The sequence below is a fragment of the Musca vetustissima genome, unplaced genomic scaffold, assembly GCF_032173495.1.
Source record: "Musca vetustissima isolate MV318-11 ecotype Yass unplaced genomic scaffold, APGP_CSIRO_Mvet_v1 utg8116, whole genome shotgun sequence".
Classification (NCBI taxonomy): Eukaryota; Metazoa; Arthropoda; class Insecta; order Diptera; family Muscidae; genus Musca; species Musca vetustissima.
In genome coordinates this window covers 146,006-159,104 of record NW_026878450.1, presented here as the reverse complement: position 1 = coordinate 159,104, position 13,099 = coordinate 146,006, and the positions used below count along the sequence as shown (strand labels likewise).

The 13,099-nt window shown below is 32.8% G+C and overlaps 1 protein-coding gene across 1 annotated transcript in view; it reads right to left on the bottom strand.

Moving 5' to 3' along the window:
- Positions 1 to 13,099, bottom strand: part of LOC133323185 (homeobox protein 5) — a 45,306-nt gene that overhangs the window by 21,100 nt on the left and 11,107 nt on the right. The window lies entirely within an intron of this gene.

Here is a 13,099-nt window from a genome sequence, read left to right as displayed (position 1 = left end):
ATATACTCCTAAAGGACATAGACCAATAAATTGATACCAATTATATTGTCGTATGTTCTCGGATGTGGGAGTTACACTTGACATGGGGTTCCAGTTATGGTCAAGGACAGCGCTTGTAATTTTCGGTGATGATCAGATAATAATTTTGGGATGAAGTGGATTGAAAACTTAATTTGTTTGCAACTTTTCGAACCGATATATAGGCCACAGTTATAAGCCGATCATCACCATACAACCCACGCTGAAGTCAATCTGGACAAGTAATAAGAAGGGCTGAACTGAATAATAGTAATATTCGGAAAATATGTCAGTGTATGGAAGTTGTGCTGTTGACCTCTAATCGGGCAAGAGGGCGCCAATGTCACGTAATATTTCCCAGGCTCAGAATAAAGTCCTTCAGAAAGTTAGAACTCTGTCGTAGTTTTGTAGGGTATCGTATGGTCGGCCCCGTCCGACTATACTGCTCCGCTCACAGGTTTAAGAATATTTTTCTGTTAAGGACCAAATAGGCATGGATTTTACAGAATATTTTTTCAAGGACCAAAAAAAAATATTTTTTGTGAGGGACAAATAGGCATGGATTTTTCAAAAAAATAATATTTTTTTTTATCAAGGACAAATAGGCATGGATTTTTTAAAAAAATATTTTTTCGAGGACAAGATATGAGCAGATTTTTAAAAGAATGTTTAACAAGGAACAAATTGGAGCGACTTTTTTAAAGAAGCAAATAGGCTTGGATTTTCAATATGGTTTTTTTAAACAAACTAATGGGCGTCGATTTTTAAAGAATATTTTTCTGAAGATCCCAATAGCCGCAAATTTATAAAATAGTAGTATAGGTATAGATTTTTCAAGGATTCCATAAGTATAGATTTTTCAAGGGCCCAAAATGCGTGAATTTTTAAAAGAACACATTTTCAAGGGCCTTTAAAGCAATCACTTTTTTATAATAGAATATAGAAGTAAAGTTTGAATTACAATAAAAATTAGACGTGGATTTTTAAAGAATGATTTTTCAAGGACTCTATAGAAGTGAATTTCAATTGAGAATTGTTTAAATACCCTACAGTAGAGGGTTTTTAAATTAGTTTTTTTCCCTAGAACTATACAGAAGTGGATATATATACATATCAAGACTTCATGTAGACGATATAATATTTTTATAACTATCTTTACTTACATATTTCATCAACCTAAATTTTATTTTTTTCTTTATTTCTCAATAGATGAATTTAAAAAAGCGGCATGTGCCACATAGACACTTCATAAACACACCAAGCTCCCCATACATACAGATATATAGGTATATACATACATGTGTATATGTATTTGATATCCTGTCATTTGACACATTGCTGATTGTGTCCTTTGTAAATCTCGATGCCTTTAGCAGTGTTTTGTTGGTTTTTTTTCATTCGGGGACATGTCCCCATTCACTTCTTGGTGGTGTTGGGTCATCAGGCACAAGTGTGAAATTTAACGCAATCCGGACTGTTAATATACCTTCCAGGGCTTTAGAGTTATATGGTCAACATGACCACCCATGGTCAGTCAGCATCAATGTGTGACACAAGGGAAAAGGGATTACTATGGTAGCCAAGGACAACGAGAAGTAAGGCAAAAGAAAAAATACAAAAAAAAAACAACTCTGTCTCCTGCTGTGGTCGGTCATCTATGGCCAAAAACGCCATCACAATTTTCAACAGTTTTTGTGACACTTTTTCAGCGGGATTTTTTATTTTTATTTTTTGTTGAGTGTTCGAAAATGCTCCACCCAACCATTTTCATTTCAAAAGGACATTTGAATTTGACTTTAATATCGTTATATTCGACTAAAATTGTTTGTGTTTTCTTTTTTTGTCATTAAAGTTCATCGAATATTCTACAAATATTGTTGGTGTTATTGGTTTTTGATTTGAATCAATTTATAGAATTATTAAGTTTACCGAGTGGCTCCAAACACACACACACACCCCCAAACATAAAACAGCATGACAGAAATGCCATCAAATCAATGCATTTGACAAATGATTGCCAGGGAATTTTTTTATGTTAAAAAAAAAATATTTAACGATATTGTGGTATGTATCTGCTATTGACTGCTATGGAATTTAGTATGATAAATGATAAAATATTTAGGAAGAGTAGTGTGAGTGTGATAGTTTCATAACTATTAAAAATTAAAAAAAGACCAAATCAAGAAGTCTAGAAGAAGACGTTCTGATCTTTTATAAGCAGTCATTCTACGATAATTTTCGTGGTCGCGTGGATTTTTATTAAAATAATAATATTTTTTCAGAGACCCTGTACACTTTAATATTTAAAGAATATTTTTAATAAGCATATACATTTTTGGATTTTTTAAAGGATTTTCAATATTTCAATTATTTTCAAGGGCCCCAGGACTATTGTTTTAAGGATCTTATAGACGAGGTTGTTTTAATTATCAAAGGCCTTATTGGTGTGGTTTTTAAGAACACATTTTATAGGCATGGATTTTGTTTAAAGGTTTGAATTTGAATTTTTTAAAAGATAAGGCGTGTAAGAGACTGTACAGTACCTTCTGATTTCATGTGTTATGAGTGTCCAGCGAAATTTTCTGATTTTTTATAAAAAGAATTTCTGTTCTTTTATATGTAGATCTTGTGCGCAATTATAAGAAAACCAAACGTTATTCTATAAGGTGACTTCCTGTTCTTTTATAAGAAAAAGTTTTGTTCGCAAATTAATAGGTATGGATTTTTAAAATAATTTTTTTTCAGGGACCCTATAGGCTTGGATGTTTTAAAGAATATTTTAATGTCCATATAGACTTTGATTTTTAACGAAGTCTTATTAAAGGTCTGTATAGGAGTGGGTTTTTAGAATAATATTTTTTTCTTGGACTTTCCTTAAGGATCAAATAACGAGGATTTTAAGGTGTTGTTTTTAAAGAATATTTTTCAAGGGGTGGATTTTTATACCCTACACAACTATGTTGTCAGGGTATTATAGCTTTGTGCAGCCCCAAAAGTTTGTAACGCCGCGAAATGTTGGTCCTAGACCCACTTTTAAGTATACCGATCGTCATATCTCGACTAGCTGAGTCGATCTAGACATATGTGTCCGTCGGTCCGTCCATCCGTCTGTCCATTATAATCTGTAAACACGATACAGGCCACAGTTATGGACCAATCTTCACGAAATTTTGCATGTAGGATGGGTTCGGCCCAATGAAGACCCCTATTGGACCAAATGGATGGAATGGACCAAATATTCTAAAAAAATTTGTCGGTTTTTCTGGTCGTTCCAGAGGCCGCAATAATGGTCCGAACATCGTGAAATTTTGCATGGAGAAGGGGATCGGGCCAAGGAATAAGCATGCCTGTTTTGATAAAGATCGATCAATATTTAGCGGGTGAACGGAACCTGACTTTTGTGTGAAAAATGACATTTGTATTCTATAGCGTATATATTTACCCCTGAAGGACATATACCACATTTTATATCCAAGGGGAATGTTTGACCTTTAAATTAATACCAATTATATTGTTGTATGTGCTCAGATGTGGGAGTTAGACCTAAATATTTATAGGTATCTCCGTATTTGTATATTATTTAGTAACCCATTATCACTTTAGAGAGCGGATTTATAGCGCAGATCGCTTTGAAATGTTCCATGAGGTTGCAGTTATGGTCAAGGACAATGCCTATAATTTTCGGTGATTATCAGATAATAATTTTGGAATGAAGTGGGCCGAAAACTTAATTTTTTGTGTTATTTTCGAGTCGATCTACAGACCACAAATGAAAGCCGAACATCACAACACAACCCACGGTGAAGAGAATCTGGACAATAGATGTACTGAATAATCGTAATAATCGGAAAATATGTCAGTGTGGGGAAAAGGTGCTGTTTACCTCTAATCGGACAATATTGCCCAGGCTCGGAATATTGCCCAGGCTCGGAAGAAACATCCGCAGAAAATTTGAGTTCCGTGGTAGTTGTGTAGGGTATCGACTATACTGCTCCCGTCCGACTATACTGCTCCGCTCACTGGTTTAAGAATATTTTTTAAATGTTTGAATTTTTGGGAAGTCGTGTCTGTTTTTACAATACTTTTTAAGGTGTATAATTTTTATAAAATATTTGTAAAATTATCTTTTAGGCAATGAATTTGTACAGTACCACCTGATTTTTTTTTTGTTTTTTTGGCAATCCAGCAAAATTTGTGGAACTTTTATAAGAATAATTTCCGTAGTTTTATATGACGAATTTCTGGGCTCTAACCTTCTGCACTTTTCTGCAGTTTGGAAAGTTTTTTGCCCATCACAACGCAGTATAAACAAAAACAAGTGAAAAAGCTGTAAGTTCGACCGGGCCGAACTTTGGATACCCTCCACCATAGATATACTAAAAGGTAGTTGAAATGAAAATGTAGGGAAAATACCAAAACTAAATGTAAACCATGTTCCAGAAAATGTTGATTTCATCCAACCTGTGCCTATCTTATTATTCTTCCAAACATAGTTCAGGTTCGAAAATGTGGACTATCGGTCCACCCCCACTGATACCTCCCACACAGGTGCTAGGCCTAAATGTGGGTTATAGTTCATGTATAGTTCATTATCGAACCTTACGTTCTAACTTTATCTCGATATCCTCCGCAGGTTAAATGATTACGACAGACTCTTTGAACCAAACCCAAAACGCGGAACAAATTAGATAACTATTTTAATATAAAAATATATGGGGACTACCCCAAAAACGGTGCGAATATAAATAATTTTTGGTAGGGAGATTTGTTACCATATACGACTACAAAATACCAAATTGCAGCGAATTCGGTTGAAAAACGCGCTCAAGAACCCCAAAATACCGAATATTGGGGGCTACCAGAAAAAGTGGACCTATACTCATAATTTTTTGTGGAGACACTTAGTACCCAATAAGAACCCAACGTATCAAATTTCAGCGAATTCAGTTGAAAAACTCGGTCAAGAACCCCAAAATACCGAAAATTGCGGGGTACCCTTATATGGGAGCTATGCCTAAACGTGGACCGATATATCCCATCTTCGAACTTGACCTGCCTGCAGACAAAAGACAACCCTATGCAAAATTTCAGCACCCTATCTCAATTCCTTCAGAAGATAGCGTGATTACAACAGGCGGACAGACGGACGGACGGACATGGCTAGATCGTCTTAGAATTTTACCCTGATCAAGAATATATATACTTTATAGGGTCGGAAATGAATATTTCGATGAGTTACAAACGGAATAACAAAATTAATATACCCTCCATACTATGGTGGAGGGTATAAAAAGTTAAGTGTTTTGGAAACTTCCATCTCTGTTATGAACACATGTTAAATTTTGTTTCGATCTGGCAACTCCTTCATATAACAGCATGTGTTCAAGAAAGACACATCCACACTTTTTTTAAATGAAAGCGCGTATTTCCTTATTTATACATTGTAAAAAGTTGCGGATGTGTCTTTTTTGAACATCTTTTTCTCAATGAAGGAGTTGCCAGATCGAAACAAAATTTAACATGTGTTCATAACAGAGATGTACGTTTTCAAAACACTTACCATTTCTGTTTATATCGCGCTGTTTGTGCTAGGCTAAGAACTTTTCAAACATGCGTTCATAAAAGAGGTGGAAGTTTCCATGTGGAGGCTAAGGTAAATATAAACGCTCCAATTTTGTTTCTTATTGTTAATTCGAATTCACCAAATATTTTTGAAAAAATTTATTTCACAATTTATTCATTTTTATGATGTTCAATTATTTTGGATATTCCATATTTAAAAAAGAAAACACCAATAAACTATTCATATCCACTAAATGATTGTAATATTGTCAACATTATTTATGTGCTATAGATTGTGTTCGTAATTTGAATTCGTTTACAATGAAATTCAATATTGTGTTTTTCAAAATCAATCTAATGCTAAAATATTCATTAACTTTTAGTCAAATAATAATTCTAAATATGAATATATGCATTTTAGACATATTGATATCAATTAATTAAATATGTATGAAATAGGGATGTCGATAAAAAAAAATTGAGAGATTGGGATGTGATTTATGAATCTTCTAGACATTCATAAATCACATCCCAGTCTCTCAAATATTTTTATATCGTCAACAAAAAGTAAAAATTTCAATAATGTGATTTCGGGTATAGTCGAAATCATTTATAACAAAAGTCAAGGGACTGGTGAAATTGGCCGCTATAAGCGATATTCAAACTTCAAAACTTTTTCAGGACATTTGAATAGCTGTTAAAATTTATGTTGAGTAGTAATCATAATCAACCATATTAGAGTAACGAGTCTACAAAATGCAAAAAATCCTAGTGTTCCTGAAGTTCCTCATTAGAGGTTCTTACAGAGGTGAAAAACCCCATTTAACCTACTTTGGCATCTCTACCCAATATACACTAAATATACGCAGTATCAAAGTACGTATATTGACATGAAAAAATATGTTGGCTTATATTCCAAAAATCCGCATGATATTTTGGCAGATGTAAATTTTGATTGGATGCCACAAAAAAATAACAACAATTTGTTTTGCTTTCAACAGTTTTGATGATATCCATTGAAACTAAACGTTATGATATGCATAATTGTTCAAAAAAAAGTTGTTAGTCGAACATTTTATACAAATTCCCAAAGGGGCAATGTGCAGCAAAATGTTACACAAGATTATAACTTCATTAGTCAAAAATTACAGGACAATGGAAAAGGCACCAAACAAATGTTTAAAAGCAAAAAATCTTTATGTTTTTTGATCGATTGCTGTCAAAAACTAATTAGTTACACTATCAACGTATGTAATTATGGTTAAGGCAAGGATAAAGGAGCAAGAAAGCAAGCCAACAACAACAACTACACTATGATACAACAAATAACGCCAAAACACAATCTGTAGCATTGAACAAAGAATTGCACTAATTTGGCGTGACATCAGTGACATTGGTGGTTGGCGATAAAAAGGATATGTTGCCAGAGAGTGTGATGTGTGTGCTTGTGAGACCATAATGTGTGTGCGTGTGTGTGTGTGATTTATCCAACCACACATTCCACATTATCCTTGTGTTTGGTATGTGAGTAATTGAATACATTTAGAAATCATTTGTGAACAATCAAATTCTTGCTACTGTAATGCCATGGAGTGTGGTGTGGGTAAATGTCTGTTACGAATTGTTGTGTGTGTGTGTGTAATGTACATACACACATGAACACATTATAATGATGTTGGCAAATATTCGTTAATTTTATTGGCCCTGTAATTGAGTTGTGATCGATTACATTTTGACTTTTTCGTTAATTTGCTACGCAACATTTTCATTATTTTACCGTTTTTGAAAATCAGATTGTGCTGAAACATCTGATGCTGTCATCTAAATTCCCAATAGTCATTACAATTATTAACGTTAATTAATTTATTGATTTATTTTGTTGTTTTGGAAATATGAAAAGGCAATTATTGTTATGTATCTGGCCAGATGCAGAAGAAGAAATGGAAGAAAAACTACAGTCTATTAAAAAAATTAAAAAATTATTTTTATAGAAATAGAAAAAATGTATTTTCAAAAAGAATATTTCAAAATTATATTGGTTGTTTAGAAAAATGTTATAAAAATCTCCACATGTTCCTAAAAAATTTAACTCAAAATTGCGTATTCTTTAAATAATATTATTAAATCCATCTACATTATTTTAAACATAACTTTTTCGTCCGTTAAAGCATTTAGCTCTTAAGGGAACCCCACCCATTCTCGATTTTAATTTTTCAAGATTTTCAATGGGCTGGTAAATCAATAATAATTAAGGTTTGTAATATTGCACATATATATTTGAAGATTAAAAGAGAAGAAAAATAATTTATAAACATTTTTTGTTATTGCTTTGTTGTTGTTTTTTGTAATTAAAGAAATGTCATTATTTTTGATGGCGGGCATGATAACTCCTCACTGGAACATCGGAATCTGAAAATTCCAACGGTGTTAGAAAGAGTACATGTCTGGCTCTCGTATGAACTAGGATTATTGACTTCGTCTTAAATTAACAAAATGGCGGACCTTTGAAAAAAATATTTTTGGAAAATCACAGATTTTTGACCAAAAACCAAGCTAAAAAATAAGGAAGATTTTCACCGATTGGCTTTATCCTAGTTCATACGAGCTAGCTATACACTCATATAGAAACGTGTAAAAATTTGAAATCGTTTGGGTTATTAGTTTTTGAGTTATAGTGCTCGCCATTCGCAAAAGAGAAAAACGCGTTTAAAGTTTGAGAAGTCCTTTAGCCGTCACTTGATGCTGACACAATAAATCGGCTATATCTTCAATAGTTCTTGAGGTTTTCACTTGAAATTTTATAGAGACATTCTTGAATTAGTGTAGAATCAAATTAAATAAAAAATTGACCCCGAGAATGGGGGGGGGGGGTCCCCTTAAGGAAGCGTCTTTAAAATTCATTGAAATAATTTTCCTTACATTTACGTTTGGATATATTTCTTTAATCCAATAAGGAATGTATTAAGTCGGAGCCGACTATATGATATCCTTGACCACTTTGGGTATATTCAACAGATGAATCCTAACAGACGTCGCATTTTTAAAGGACCAGTAAAATGAAATTGGATCCATAAACATGTTATTCTGCAATTCATTACGCTATAAATTCCGTACAAACCGAATGATATTAAGGGACTTTGGTACAACGTTTCCCTTAAATCGGACCAAAATATATATGGAAGCTATATTTAAATTTGAACCGATGTTCACGAAACTTAACACACATCATTCTAGACCTAAGTCATTACGGTGTGCTAAATTTCGTGCTAATCGAAAGATTTTAAGGAACATTAACATGCTTCGTAATGTCCGATTTTGGCACCGTTTTGTTGTGTGCTTTTTTTTGCCATTTTAAAGGTAACTTCATAACTTCTTCTCTCATAGAAGTTCTGATCTCTATTTGCCAAAAACTCTAGTAGTTGATTTTCACAAGCCTCCCTACATACGATTTTTTTCATTAAAGAAATTTTGCAATACAAGAAAAAAATGATAATCGCTTGGTGCCAAGTCCGGACTGTATGACGGGTGAATTAAAACTTCTCCCGAAGTTTCTGGCGAGTCACTGTAGATGTGTGTGGCCTAGCGTTGTCCTGGTGGAACACGACACCTATCCTGGTGGCCTATTCTGACCGTTTCTGGTCAATTGCTATCTTCAAACCGTTCAGTTGTTGACAGTAGATGTCAGAATTTAGGGTTTGGCCATATGGAAGCAACTCATAATAAATAATCCCCTTCTAGTCCCACCAAATGCATAGCAGAACCTTCCTGGCCATGGATTATGGATTTATTTTTCCCTAACCTAATACTTGAGTTGGTACCAGAAAAAAACATATTTTTGAACCTGGACGAAATAATTTTTAAAAATCATTATATTTACTATTGGCCCATTAAAATGTCTATAAAAGAACGAAGTTGCCTTCTATAAAGATATAGTCTGGTCCATTAATAGAAGATCTCTTTGCCTTCTGTAATAAGCCCTCCTACAATAGCTTTATAGTATTTTATTCGTATGTTACATATGAAGACAATAAGCTTTTCCATAAGCCTGACCCTTTAAAAAGAACCCTCTGAATATATTATACCTACTCGTCATCTAAATCGTAAAAATATTACGATATGCTATGAAGGTTTAAATTCCAAATTCCATTTCCATATACAAATTTTGAAAATATTGATACTTCGTGGGATAGGTGAGCACAGAAGGTGTGTAACGATAAAGCCGATATTCGGTCTCTGTTTAGGTTTGCAAAGTTTTGATAAAAATTAGAACCCTATTAGTTTGATTTCCGATGTAAAAGATGTACTAGAAAAAAATTTATTTTTGATTCTGAACGAAATAATTTATCAGAATCTTTAAAAAAATGCCAGTACAATTCGCAACCAAAATCTCAAACTTCGCCATTAAAAAGTGTGCTAAAAATTAAATCTTAGCCTTAAAACGCTAGTTTCTCAAAAAAATATTCTTAAAAATCTGCTCGTAACGAATTCAAGAAATATCCACCATTAGTCTTTGAAAAAACTCTCTTTAAATATTCAAACATATATCAGTAAAAATCCTTGAAAAACTCATATTAAATATTCGTATTGGCGTGGAACAGATTTTTAAAAATATGTGTTTTAAAAAATACTTTATATACTTGGAGAAAAAATGTAACAGATTGAAGCTTATAGATTTATCCATTTTTGATAAATCCAGGAATGAACCTGGAAAACGTATTTTTTGTTTAAATTCCTCGATTTTAGCTGAACAGGTCCATGAAAAACTAACCATATAGCTGAACAGATCCATAAAAAACATATATATATATATATATATATTAATCCACACGTATGGCTAAATGGAATCATAAAAGTATTTTTTTAAATAATTTTTAAAGTATCCACGCTCATAGCTATGGGGATCCATGAAAAATATTTTTTTTTATAAAATCTATGCTTATACCTGTGTGGATGCTTGAAAAATATTTTTTTTTAAAAATCTCGCTTTAAAGATTAGTGTCCTTGATTTGTTTTTAGTCCACGTTTAAGTGCATATTTTTAAAAAATGTTGTGTTGGTTATTTAACAAATACACTCTTCTAAAACAAATTGAATATTTTAAAAATGTTAATTTGTTTTAAACTTTTCAACTTCTTTTAATTCTCAATTTAATAAAACAAAATATTTAAAAATATTTCTTTTGATAATTGAAATATATATCGCCTTCTTTTTTTGATTCGTATCCAGCTCTCCTATTTTATATTCACCACACGGTTATGCATAAATTTCCAACAGATTTCAAATTTCAACATCTTTGTTTTATTTTATTTTTTTTCTTCTTCCAGCTTTCCATATTGCAATACTACTCTAATAAAATATGTAAAGTGGGATAATGTTGCCGACAATAAATTTGTGTGTATATGTGTGTGTGTGTGTGAAGTAAAAGAAAATGGCTGTGAACCACAAGAATGTTTTTTTTTTTATTGGAAAACGTTTTTTTATTTTGCTCCACAGACGCACTGGGGGATTGAGACTGCGCACTTAAGTCTAGGAGGGTGTTAACCAGATGTTGTTGTTCTTGCTACTGCTGCTGTTATGGTATTTGGAGTTAAATAATGTTGTAAGTTTCTCATCGCACACACATACACACAAACGTACGTATGCTTACATTTTACTGGTATATCCTTTTCGAGAGTTATTCGTATTTTGGTATAACCTTAAGTGGAGTCTCAATGATGTGTTGTTGTGTGCTGTATGTATTTTCATTGTATTGTATGCTGTTTGTATATGTATTGCTGGTCATGTTCACTTTTTTTATGTTTTCGTCTCTATTCCTTCCTTTTGTGCTTTCAAGTATGGGTCTTTGTTTTACCGTCGGCCTTTGGCATTGTTGCCGTCGTCTTTCTATTAATCATTTTTATGGTTTTGTACTATTTGATTGTGTTTTATTGTTTTTGGTTTTCTTTATTTCCATTATTTACAAGTGGAATATGACCAGAGAATAATGGGCGGAGTCCTTTTTACTGCTGGTTGTTCTATTGTATGGTTTTATGTCGTATTATATTTGTTTTTGAGAAAAACGCGTATAGGGGATTACTGATTCGAATGTTATTTAAATTCGAAAACTTAATTTTCACTATTTGCATATATTTATTATATATTGTGTGTATTTTTGAAACCACGAAATATATTTTGGAGGTCTAAAATCAATTCTTAAACAAAAATACAAATTTAGATGTCTGATGTCCTTGAAATTTTTTTTTTTACGAAATGAAATTTTTAGATGTGATAAAGTGGGCTTGAGGGTCTAAATTCATTAATGTTGAGGTTCGATAAACGTGAATATTTTTCTTTGAAATTTAAAGACAAATTAATTAACAAGTAATTCAAAAATCTAAGCTTGATCTGTGGTTTCATATTAAAAACATCGTCTGAGAGTGCGTAAAGGAACATTTTTATACCCTTCACCACACTCTGGTACAGGGTATTATGTCTTTGTGCATATGTTTGTAACAGGCAAAAATAATCGAGATAGACACATGTTTCCTTTTGAGAATATGTATAGAATCATTTTCTGAGTCGATTTATGTATGTCCGTCAAAATACAGGCCCCATTTGTGATTCGATTTGGATGAAATTTGGCACATGTAACTTAATAGGCCCAAGGACCAAACTCCCGGTAGTGAACCGATTTAGGCAAAATTTTGCACAGAGTATTGAATTAGGTCTAGATAGTTATATGACAAGTTTTGTTGAAATAGGTTCAGATTTAGATATAGCTCCGATTTATAGTATCGGCCGATTTAATGTAAAAGTTCACCAAACTCCCAATAGTGTTCCGACTAAAGCAAAATTTTGCACAGAGTACTAAATTAGGTCCCGACTGAAGTATGTGAAATTTTGTTGGAATCGGTTCAGATTTTGATATAGCTGCTTTATATAGTTACGTCCCATTTTAGATATTAACATGTGTTTCATGTACCCATAGTGGTGAAGGGTATCATATAGTCGGCCCCGACCGACTTTTGAACTTTCCTTACTGGTTAAAACTTCGCTCTTGGAGGCGCCATAAAAATTGATTTTACAAATGCAGATAAATGAAAGAAATATTAAATAAATCCAACCTACTCTGAAGTTCCACGAAAACTAATTATAGCTTAACGTCGTTAAGTTCTTCTGGGTCGAACATTTTATAGCCTCCACCATAAAGTCGACATTCAGAATATCTCAAATTTATCGGGACTATTATATGGGGGTTATGCCATTGTAAATTTTTTACAAGGTTTTGTATTTTATTGTATTTTATTTACAATGCTAACCAAAATGTGGGAAAATATTGATAAGCAGGCCGATATGCTGCCCAATGAGAACTCCAAATATGAAGATGAAGTGGTGTGGTCCTTGAACATTTATTTAAAAAATACAGGACCTTGAGAAATATGAGGTTGGGGAAACATAAATACATTATTATATGAACTATAGGACTTTACTTAACATGCTTTGGAATGTCCGATTTGGGCCAAATATGCATCGTTTTGTTG